Here is a 12258-nt window from a genome sequence, read left to right on the forward strand (position 1 = left end):
CCAGAGAGTGGTGAACCTGTGGAATTCTCTACCACAGAAGGCAGTTGAGGCCAATTCATTAAATATATTCAAGAAGGAGTTGGATATATTTCTTAAGGCTAAAGGGATCAAGGGATAGGGGGAGAAGGCAGGGACCGGGTACTGAATTTGGATGATCAGCCATGATCTCATTAAACGGCGGAGCAGGCTCGAGGGGCCGAATGGCCGACTCCTGCTCCTATCTTCTATGTTCCTATGTGGCTCGGTGTCAAATTACGCTCCTGTGAAGCACCTTGGGACGTTTTACTATGTTACGGGCGCTCTATAAATGCACGTTATTGTTGTATGAATCACACTGAGCTAAGAGACTACACGCGGGCACCGCAGGGACATTGTGGGTTGTTGATACTCCATCTCCAAGCCCCAGTTAGTCCTGGCTGCAGAATATGATGAAGGAAACATCCCAAAGAGCTTCTAGCGTAAGTACGCTGTGAGTCATTAGCTGTGCTCTTAAATACACCGCGCTGTCTCACAGACTCCAGCCCCAGGTTCAACAGCAAACAGCTTCACCCAAACTACACTGGGCCATCCATTCTGGCTTGAGAGCCGTGAGCAGGGCCAGCACTGGGAGATCAGTGTCTGGAAAGTATTAGTTGCAAAATAAGATTCAGACTCTGGTGTGACTCACTTATGAATATTCAGCCTTTTTCTCTTGATCGCAGGCACTCACAATTAATTCCATCTCTTGTCTCCAGTTACTCCGCTTCTCCTGATTCTCTGTCTCTCTCTCTCTCTGTCTCTCTCTCTCTGTCTTTCTCTCTCTCACTGTCTCTCTCTCTGTCTTTCTTTCCCTCTGTCTCTCTGTGTGTGTCTCTCTCTCTCTCGCTGTCTCTCTCTCTGTCTTTCTCTCCCTCTGTGTCTCTCTCAACTGTCCACCTAACTCTCTCCTGTCTCTCTCTCTGTCTCTCTCACTCTCTGTCTCTCTCTCGCTCTCTCTGTCTCTCTCTCTCTCTCTCTCTCTGTCTCTCTCTCTCTCTCTCTCTGTCTCTCTCCCTCTCTCTCTCTCTCTCTCTCTCTGTCCTTCTCTGTTCCCACCTCTGTGTACCTGTATCTATCTCTCCCTCTGTACCTGCCTCTTTCCCTATCTCTCTCACTCTCTCTGTACCTGTCTCTCTATCTCTCTCACTCTCTCTGTACCTGTCTCTCTATCTCTCTCACTCTCTCTGTACCTGTCTCTCTATCTCTCTCACTCTCTCTGTACCTGTCTCTCTATCTCTCTCATTCTCTCTGTACCTGTCTCTCTATCTCTCTCACTCTCTCTGTACCTGTCTCTCTATCTCTCTCACTCTCTCTGTACCTGTCTCTCTATCTCTCTCACTCTCTCTGTACCTGTCTCTTTCCCTATCTCTCTCACTCTCTCTGTACCTGTCTCTCTATCTCTCTCACTCTCTCTGTACCTGTCTCTCTATCTCTCTCACTCTCTCTGTACCTGTCTCTTTCCCTATCTCTCTCACTCTCTCTGTACCTGTCTCTCTATCTCTCTCACTCTCTCTGTACCTGTCTCTCTATCTCTCTCACTCTCTCTGTACCTGTCTCTCTATCTCTCTCACTCTCTCTGTACCTGTCTCTCTATCTCTCTCACTCTCTCTGTACCTGTCTCTCTATCTCTCTCACTCTCTCTGTACCTGTCTCTCTATCTCTCTCATTCTCTCTGTACCTGTCTCTCTCACTATCTACCTATCTCTTTCCTCTGTTTCATTGTCTCTCTCTCTGTCTCTCTCTGACTCTGTCTGATTCTCTTGCTCTCTCTCTTTCACTGTCTCTATGTCTCTCTCTCGCCCGTTGGCTCCCTCACTCTCTCTCTCTCTCTCTGTCTCTGTCTCTCTCGCTTTCCCTCACTGTCTCTTTGAGGTCGATGACGGGATTTTAGTCCAGTGTTGCATACCCCGCAGAATTCACCGCACCCCCTCAAAGTGAACTCAAACTGAGACACACACGGGCCGTACCGTACCAGACGGGAGTGAATCATTGGAGGAGACGTTAAACCGAGGCCCCGTCTGCCCTCTCAGGTGGATGTAAAAGATCCCACGGCCACTATTGGAAGAAGAGCAGGGGGAGTTCTCCCCGGTGTCCTGGGATCAATATTTATCCCTCAACCAACATCATTAAAAACAGATGATCCGGTCATTATCACATTGCTGTTTGTGGGAGCTTGCTGTGCGCAAATTGGCTGCCACGTTTCCCACATTACAACAGTGACTACACTTCAAAAAAAGTACTTCATTGGCTGTAAAGCGCTTTGGGACGTCCTGGAAAGATGCTGGAGAAATGTCGTTTTTTGTTCTAGTATGGTACGGTGGTGCAGCGGTTCGGTTACTGGGCTAATAATCCGGGAGATCGAGTTGTGGCCAACCCACGTGATTTTCACTTGATTGACCTTGTTGAGCCCGACCAGCGGGCCAATTAAGGGCCACCCGGCAACAGGTGACGTCACAGGTTGACATTTCATCTGTCAAGAGCTTTTGACAGATGAAATATCAGCGTTTCACAGCTGTTTGAAGCTGTCAAACACTGACAATCTGTACACTAAGTTAATTCCTTCCTCTCAGGATGATTTAGAGGTCTCCCCGGAACAGAAAGCTGAATGCTGCAACGTTTGACAGCTCGCGGCCATTCTGCTTTCTGTGCCGGTGAGATGAGGGACTCCCGAGACCTGAAGGAAGGAAGGCTGTAAAGGTAAGTAAAGGTAAGTAAAACTTCTTTAAACACTTTACACACACCAAACACACTTACCTCTGCACTCATGCACCCATCACTCACCTGAACACCGGACATCTCGAACCCTCCAAGCCCTTCATCCCGCCTCGCTAACTTGGCGTGGTTTGGAGCTGTCAGGAATCCCACACTTCAGCAATAAAAATAGGGATTAGGCTAAAAACTGCCTGTTAACTACCAGTTAACAGGCAGTTAATTGGCACTAATCCCCTTCCTGCCTCGGGGAGGCGGGTCCCAGCACAGGTCAGGTATCGCCCTCTGTTGAGTCTGTGTGTCCCAGTTATGTTTAGGATCAATCACTGGGCACAGACAACAAGAATAACTTTTAACAGGTCTTTACTATTCGGAGGTCATAGCTGAACTGCCCAGCAAATCCTTACACAACACTTATATACCGGTGTGGTCACCACCGGTATTACAGTATACAGCAGCCAAGAGAAAGTAGTATATCTCTTAAAGTAGTTCTCTTAAGGTGGAACAGGTTACATACACCACAATCCTCCCTTTTTAGCTTAACAGTTATATCCCCATTTAACATAACATAATATATATACAACTTCATGCAAAACAGTTCAAAGATTCAGTCTCTGAGGAGGCCTCCTGATTCGAGTTGGATAACGCCTTTCAGGGGCCTCTGATTCTCGTTGTTGGGGTGACTCATCTAGTTGGTCTCTTATGGATTGGACATCATCATCAGGTACATTCACTTCTGAGGTAGATGCTTCAGGTTCACTCACTTCTTCCACGGTTGTCTCTGCCGTAACCATGGGTTCGACCCTTGTTCTCGATTCTACCAGTTGGTCAGCATGACGCCGTATTACATTTTCACCAACATCTACCGTGTACATCAGGGGTCCTTGTCTGGCCCGAATTGTTCCAGATTGCCATTTCTCGTTTTTATAATCCCGGGCTAACACTGGTTGTCCTATTTCAAAACTCCGAGTGGTCTTGTTATTTATATGCTGGAACTGTTTGTTTTCAACTTCCCTCCGCACATTTGGTTTTAACAAGTCCAACCTGGACCGCAACCTCCTGTTATAGAACATCATGGCAGGACTTTGGTTTGTCACTGCATGGGTGGCGTTTCGATATGCCAGTAGGAATTTGTCCACCTTGTGTTGTAGTGGAATCTGATCTTCGCTCATGGCCTTTATCGCTTTTTTGAACGTTTGTACAAATCTCTCAGCCAACCCGTTTGTAGCTGGATGATATGGGGCAGAGGTATAATGTTTCACCCCATTCTTCTTCATGAATCTCTGGAATTCTTCTGACACGAACTGCGGTCCGTTGTCTGAACATATTTGTTCTGGCAATCCATTTCTTTCAAATATCGTTCTTAACACCGCGATCATCTTTTCCGAGGTAGTGGTAGTCATCTTAATCACTTCTGGCCATTTAGAATGTGCGTCCACCGCAATTAAAAACATGGAGTCCATGAAAGGACCAGCAAAGTCAATATGTACACGTTGCCATGGGGTTGAAGGCCATTCCCATGGATGCAGCGGTGCAATCGGAGGTGCATTTTGCACTTTTTGGCACCCTGAGCAGCTTTTCGTCAGCTCCTCTATCTGTTGGTCGATACCCGGCCACCACACATAAGCCCTAGTAAGGCTTTTCATCTTGACTCCCCCCAGATGGCCTTCATGCAGTTCCTTTAGAACTCTCTCTCTTAACTTAGGAGGAATAATCACCCTTGTTCCATACATCAATGTTCCTTGACAGACGGACAGCTGTTCTCGTCGTGCTGAGAATGCCGGTAACAGTGGATCACCATGTGCTGGCCATCCCTTCACTGTCACTTTGTAGACCCTGGACAGTGTTGGGTCGTTCCTGGTTTCTCTTTCAATACTTGCATTGGTGACTGGTAAACATTCGATGATGGTCGAGTGAAATAACTCAACAGGGTCAACCGTCGGTGCCTCCTCCTCTGTAGGTAGTGGCAGGCGCGACAGCCCATCAGCATTACCATGCTGCTTTGTACCTTTGAATTCTATCTGATATTGATGTGCCCCTAGGAAAAGGGACCATCTCTGGAGTCTCTGTGCTGTCATCACCGAAACACCCTTCTTAGGGTTAAAAATGGATACCAACAGCTGGTGGTCTGTCAGAAGCGTAAACTTTTGGCCCTGCAGTTAATGATTAAACTTCTTTACTCCCCACACAAGGCTGAGAGCCTCCCTATCTATCTGAGCATAGTTGCGCTCAGCGGAGGTCAATGATCTGGATGCGAACGCAACTGGCCTCTCCTGGCCATTTGGCAACTTGTGTGAGAGTACTGCCCCAATACCATATGGCGAAGCATCACAAGCCAAACGAATAGGCAGCGTTGGGTTGAAGTGAGCCAACACTTCCTCTGAGGTGATCAATGCCTTGCTTTCGCGAAAGGCCCTCTTACAGTCCTCGCTCCACTTCCATGGTACTCCCTTCTGCAAAAGAGCGTTCAGCGGGTGCAGCACCGTGGATAAATTTGGCAGAAACTTATGGTAATAGTTAATCAACCCTAGAAACGACCTCAATTGGGATACATTATCCGGAGCGGGAGCCTTCATAACAGCTTTGATCTTGTCAAGAGACTTATGAAGCCCCTCCTGGTCAATGACATGACCACAGTACGAGATCCGCTTCTGAAAGAATTCACATTTCTGGCGATTAACTCGAAGACCATATTCTTTCAATCTGGTGAGCACCAGTTCCAAGTTTGCAAGGTGTTCCTCGTCATCATCTCCTGTAATCAGAATATCGTCCAGGTAACATTGTGTACCTGGAATTCCCTGTAATACCTGCTCCATGGCCCTCTGCCAAATTGCTGGAGCCGATGCCACTCCAAAAAACAGTCTATTATACCGGTACAAGCCTCTATGCGTGTTGATCATGAGATACTGGCGTGACTCTTCCTCAACTTCCATCTGTAAGTACGCCTGCGCCAGGTCTATCTTGGTGAAGTGTTTCCCGCCAGACAACGAAGCGAAGATATCCTCAATCCGCGGAAGCGGATACTGCACCGTGTGAAGCACCGGATTAACAGTGATCTTGAAATCTCCACAGATGCGAACCTTCCCCGGTTCCCCCGGCTTGTTGCTCGATGAACGCTTCATGACGGGGACAATGGGCGTGGCCCACTCACTCCAGTCTACCTTAGACAGTACTCCTGAACGTTCTAGCCCTTCCAGCTCAGCTTCCACAGCAGGTCATATTGCATAAGGTACCGGACTGGCTTTGAAAAATTTCGGGTTTGCATGTTCTTCAACCTTGATGTTTGCCGTAATTCCTCTCAGTGTTCCCAGTCCCTGTTGGAACACCTCTTTAGCATCGTCCAATATTCTGGACAATCGTTTAGGTTTGACATCTTTTGTACCGTTAGTGCTTTTAAGGAATGCCAGTCCATATTTATTTTCCTAATCCACTCCCGTCCCAGTAGTGGTGGACCTCCCTCAGGTAGCACATATAAGTCCATTCCTCGGCTTTCTTTGCCCTTGTGGACCACCTTTACCTCTATCTTCCCGATGGGGTATACTCTTTGCCCCGTGTATGTTTTCAATACAATCTCCGTATCCCGTAGGGGAATATGTGGGAATAACCTTTTGTAATCTTTCTTATTCATGACCGTCAATGCCGATCCAGTGTCCAATTCCATCTTCACTTGGACTCCTGCTATCTGAAGTGTGACCCAAACTGTTTGGAGGTCTGCTTCCTTACCAACATTGTGTACTCTTAGACTACCCAGTTCATTACTGCTGGTCTGAATCTGACTCCTGTTCGTTCGAACTGTTCTCTGTCACCTTGTGTACCTTTCTGTACTTTTCCTGCGGTGACCTTTTGTTGCTGGTCTTCTTTCCTGACCGGCATACTTTAGCTATGTGACCAAGCCTGCCACATTTTCTGCATTCCTGATTTTTGAACCAGCACTGGTTCTGATCGTGCGTTGTCTTTCCACAACGATAACATTTTACTGTACTCAAGACCATTTGATTGGTGCTGAGTTCCGGTGACCGTAGCTGCATTTCCGCAGTGCCTCTCGCTGCGGCTTCGTGCGATGCTGCAATAGTGACAGCTTTATCAAGCATAAGCTCATTCTCCTCAAGCAGTCACTTTTGTGTTCCTTCTTTTAACAATCCACACACAAATTTATCTCTCAGCGCATCTGCTAGTCCTGTTCCAAACTGACAGTACTTTGCTAGCTTACGCAGTTCAATTAAAAATTCAGCGTTGCTTTCGTCTTTCAGCTGCGTTCTTCTGTAAAATTTAAATCGTTCCGCTATCATCAGCAGCGTGGGGTTTAAATGATCTTTCAGGACAGTAACAATATTCGTGAAAGTCTGATCCGCCGGTTTATTTGGTGATAGAGGGTGCTTCAATAGCCCGTATGTTTTCACACCCATTGAGCTTAATAAGGTTAGTGCTTTCTCATCATTTGGTACCTTATTTGCTTTACAATACACTTCCATGCGTTCTACATACGTGGTCCAATCTTCGATATCACTATCAAAGGTATTAATGCTCCCATGTTTAGGCATCCTTGCAATTTTAAAAAAAAATTTAAATTTTCTTTTTCTCAAAATGGCGGCTTCCCGCGCTTGTCTTCTTCCCCCGCCTACTAAAATGGCGGCTTCCCGTGCTTGGCGGTCTTTCCCGCGCTCGTCTTCTTCCCCCGCCGACTACAATGGCGGATTCCCGCGTTTGCCTTCTTCCCCCGCTGGCTGCAATGGCGATTGCCGTGCTGCTGCCGTTCTCGCCTCCCCAGCGGTTCTCACTCCCCGACGCTGCTTTGCCTCGCAGCCCCGCTTGCAGCCCGGTCCTTTACACCGGCTGCGTTTGAATTCTCCACGGCTCTTGTGCCTTAAGCTTCTCAATTCCCCGACGCTGCTTTGCCTCGCAGCCCCGCTTGCAGCCCGGTCCTGTACACCGGCTGCGTTTGAGTTCTCCGCGGCTCTCGAGCCTTAAGCTGCCACAGTCGCTGTGCCTCTCGGCCTCGATTGCAGCCCGGCCCTTTCTACCGGCCGTGGTCGAGCTCTCCGCCCTTATTCCTCCGTTTTCCCTCCCCTACTCCACAGCCAACGCGGCCGACTTTCTGCTCGTGTCGCTGATCGGCTTACCCACCACCGTGGTAGAAGGGATGATCACTGCCTGTCGCTGATGGAGGGCTTCGTGGTCAGAATTCTTTTTCTTTTTAACCCGGGTTCTCGATGCCTCCCGTGCGATGGTGCTCAGCAGGATGATGAGGGCGGATGCCTCTTCTCGACGCCCGTTCTGAGGACGAAGCTGCCTTGGATGTAAAACTGCTGCAGTGTAAGATCGGACTCGTCGCCACTGTTGAGTCTGTGTGTCCCAGTTATGTTTAGGATCAATCACTGGACACAGACAACAAGAATAACTTTTAACAGGTCTTTACTATTCGGAGGTCAGGGCTGAACTGCCCAGCAAATCCTTACACAACACTTATATACCGGTGTGGTCACCACCGGTATTACAGTATACAGCAGCCAAGAGAAAGTAGTACATCTCTTAAAGTAGTTCTCTTAAGGTGGAACAGGTTACATACACCACATCCTCCTTTGAAACTGGCATGGAGGCGGGTTGGGGGCGGGATGGGTTCGTGACCCCCGATTTCAAGATTTTAACCCCCACACGCCTCCAATCCCGCCTCCACGGCCCAATGAAAATCCTGCCCATAGAGTCATACAGCACAGAAAGAGGCCCTTCGGCCCATCGTGTCCGCGCCGGCCATCAAGCCCGGTCTATTCTAATCCCATTTTCCAGCACTTGGTCCCTAGCCTTGTATGCTATGGCGTTTCAAGTGCTCATCCAAATGCTTCTTGAATGTTGTGAGGGTTCCTGCCTCTACCACCCTTTCAGGCAGTGAGTTCCAGATTCCAACCACCCTCTGGGTGAAAAAGTTTTTCCTCAAATCCCCTCTAAACCTCCTGCCCCTTACCGTGAAACTATGCCCCCTGGTTATTGACCCCTCTACTAAGGGGAAAAGTTCCTTTCTATCTACCCTATCTATGCCCCTTATAATTTTGTACACCTCAATCAGGTCCCCCCTCAGCCTTCTCTGCTCTAAGGAAAACAATCCCAGCCTGTCCAGTCTCTCTTCATAGCTGAAGTGCTCCAGCCCAGGTAACATCCTGGTGAATCTCCTCTGCACCCTCTCCAATGCAATCACATCCTTCCTATAGTGTGGCGACCAGAACTGCACACAGTATTCCAGCTGTGGCCTAACCAGAGTTTTGTACAGCTCCATCATAACCTCCCTGCTCTTATATTCTATGTCTCGGCTAATGAAGGCAAGTACCCCATATGCCTTTTTAACCACCTTATCCACCTGTCCTGCTGCCTTCAGGGATCTATGTACATGCACACCAAGGTCCCTCTGATCCTCTGTCCTTCCTAGGGTCCTACCAATCATTGTGTATTCCCTTGCCTTGTTAGTCCTCCCAAAAAGCATCACCTCACACTTTTCAGGGTTAAATTCCATTTGCCACTGTTCTGCCCATCTGACCAACCCGTCTATATTGTCCTGTAGCCTGAGGCTTCCCTCCTCGCCATTTACCACCCCACCAATTTTCGTGTCATCTGCGAACTTACTGATCATACCTCCTACATTCATATCTAAATCATTAATGTAGACCACAAACAGCAAAGGGACCCAGCACCGATCCCTGCGGTACACCACTGGACACAGGCTGGAGGTGACTCCAGTCCCACACCCAACGTGGTTGACACTTAACTGCCCCTCGGAAGTGGGCACTCTCTTTGTCTCAATCAATTGAACCAGCGGCTCAAGAAGGCGGCCCACCACCGCCTTCTCAGGGCCGGCACGGACTGGGCGGGCCGAATGGCCTGTTTCTGTCCCGTATCTCCTCTGTGGGAATAAACCCAAGAACTAATGAAATAGATCGATGTTTGGGAGAGATATCTAGTAGTGCGGTTGGCACTGAACCCTTTCGACGCCATCCCCAATTAGCGAGGGGCCTGCGTTATCGCTGGCCGAATGAGTTTAGATGGGGTGAACATCCATTCCTATACCTGAGTCCATCTCAGAGGGACCAAGTCCGACATGGCTGGACTGTGCTGCCCTCTGCTGGAAAGTCAATTGTAATTGCTCATATAAAATTAGTACAGGAATAAGATTATATTTTTCAATTTACCCGAGTTACACAATAAACATATTGTGTTATAAAGGGGCCGTACAGTACCAGATGGGAGTGAATCGTTCCCTTTTACCCGCTGTGTGTACTGTACATGTACATGAGCTGACACTGAGACACACACAGGCCGTGCAGTACCAGATGGCAGTGAATCGTTCCCTTTTAACCGCTGTGTGTGCTGTATATGTACAGGAGCTGTCACTGTGGCACACACGAGCTGTACAGTACCAGACGGGAGTGAATCATTCCCTTTTACCCACTGTGTGTGCTGTATATGTACAGGAACTGACACTGAGACACACACACGGGCCGTACAGTCCCAGACGGGAGTGAATCGTTCCCTTTTACCCACTGTGTGTGCTGTATATGTACAGGAGCTGACACTGAGACACACACACGGGCCGTACAGTACCAGACGGGAGTGAATCGTTCCCTTTTACCCGCTGTGTGTACTGTACATGTACATGAGCTGACACTGAGACACACACAGGCCGTGCAGTACCAGATGGCAGTGAATCGTTCCCTTTTACCCGCTGTGTGTGCTGTATATGTACAGGAGCTGTCACTGTGGCACACACGAGCTGTACAGTACCAGACGGGAGTGAATCATTCCCTTTTACCCACTGTGTGTGCTGTATATGTACAGGAACTGACACTGAGACACACACACGGGCCGTACAGTCCCAGACGGGAGTGAATCGTTCCCTTTTACCCACTGTGTGTGCTGTATATGTACAGGAGCTGACACTGAGACACACACACGGGCCGTACAGTACCAGACGGGAGTGAATCGTTCCCTTTTACCCGCTGTGTGTACTGTACATGTACAGGAGCTGACACTGAGACACACACGGGCTGTACAGTACCAGACGGGAGTGAATCGTTCCATTTTACCCGCTGTGTGTGCTGCATATGTACAGGAGCTGACACTGAGACACACACACGGGCCGTACAGTACCAGGCGGGAGTGAATCGTTCCCTTTTACCCGCTGTGTGCTGTCCATGTACAGGAGCTGACACTGAGACACACACACGGGCCGTACAGTCCCAGACGGGAGTGAATCGTTCCCTTCTACCCGCTGTGTACTGTACATGTACAGGAGCTGACACTGAGACACACACGGGCCGTACAGTACCAGACAGGAGTGAATCGTTCCCTTTTACCCGCTGTGTGCACTGTACATGTACAGGAGCTGACACTGAGACACACACGGGCCGTACAGTACCAGACGGGAGTGAATCGTTCCCTTTTACCCGCTGTGTGTACTGTACATGTACAGGAGCTGACAATGAGACACACACGGGCCGTACAGTACCAGACGGGAGTGAATCGTTGCCTTCTACCCGCTGTGTGTGCTGTACATGTACATGAGCTGACACTGAGACACACACACGGGCCGTACAGTACCAGACGGGAGTGAATCGTTCCCCTTTTCCCACTGTGTGTGCTGTACATGTACAGGAGCTGACACTGAGACACACACACGTGCCGTACAGTACCAGATGGGAGTGAATCGTTCCCTTTTACCCGCTGTGTGCTGTACATGTACAGGAGCTGACACTGAGACACACACACGGGCCGTACAGTCCCAGACGGGAGCGAATTGTTCCCTTTTACCCGCTGTGTGTGCTGTACATGTACAGGAGCTGACACTGAGACACACACACGGGCCGTACAGTACCAGACGGGAGCGAATTGTTCCCCTTTTCCCACTGTGTGTGCTGTACATGTACAGGAGCTGACACTGAGACACACACACGGGCCGTACAGTACCAGACGGGAGCGAATTGTTCCCCTTTTCCCACTGTGTGTGCTGTACATGTACAGGAGCTGACACTGAGACACACACGGGCCGTACAGTACCAGACGGGAGTGAATCGTTCCCTTTTACCCGCTGTGTGTACTGTACATGTACAGGAGCTGACACTGAGACACACACACGGGCCGTACAGTACCAGACGGGAGCGAATTGTTCCCCTTTTCCCACTGTGTGTGCTGTACATGTACAGGAGCTGACACTGAGACACACACGGGCCGTACAGTACCAGACGGGAGTGAATCGTTCCCTTTTACCCGTTGTGTGTACTGTACATGTACAGGAGCTGACACTGAGACACACACGGGCCGTACAGTACCAGACGGGAGTGAATCGTTCCCTTTTACCCGCTGTGTGTCCTGTACATGTACAGGAGCTGACACTGAGACACACACGGGCTGTACAGTACCAGACGGGAGTAAATCGTTCCCTTTTACCCGCTGTGTGTGCTGTACATGTACAGGAGCTGACACTGAGACACACACACGGGCCGTACAGTACCAGACGGGAGTGAATCGTTCCCTTTTACCCGCTGTGTG

This window comes from Somniosus microcephalus, unplaced genomic scaffold (genome assembly GCF_052327205.1).
Source record: "Somniosus microcephalus isolate GS21.2 unplaced genomic scaffold, FLI_Smic_1.0 unresolved_chr7, whole genome shotgun sequence".
NCBI classification, from domain to species: domain Eukaryota; kingdom Metazoa; phylum Chordata; class Chondrichthyes; order Squaliformes; family Somniosidae; genus Somniosus; species Somniosus microcephalus.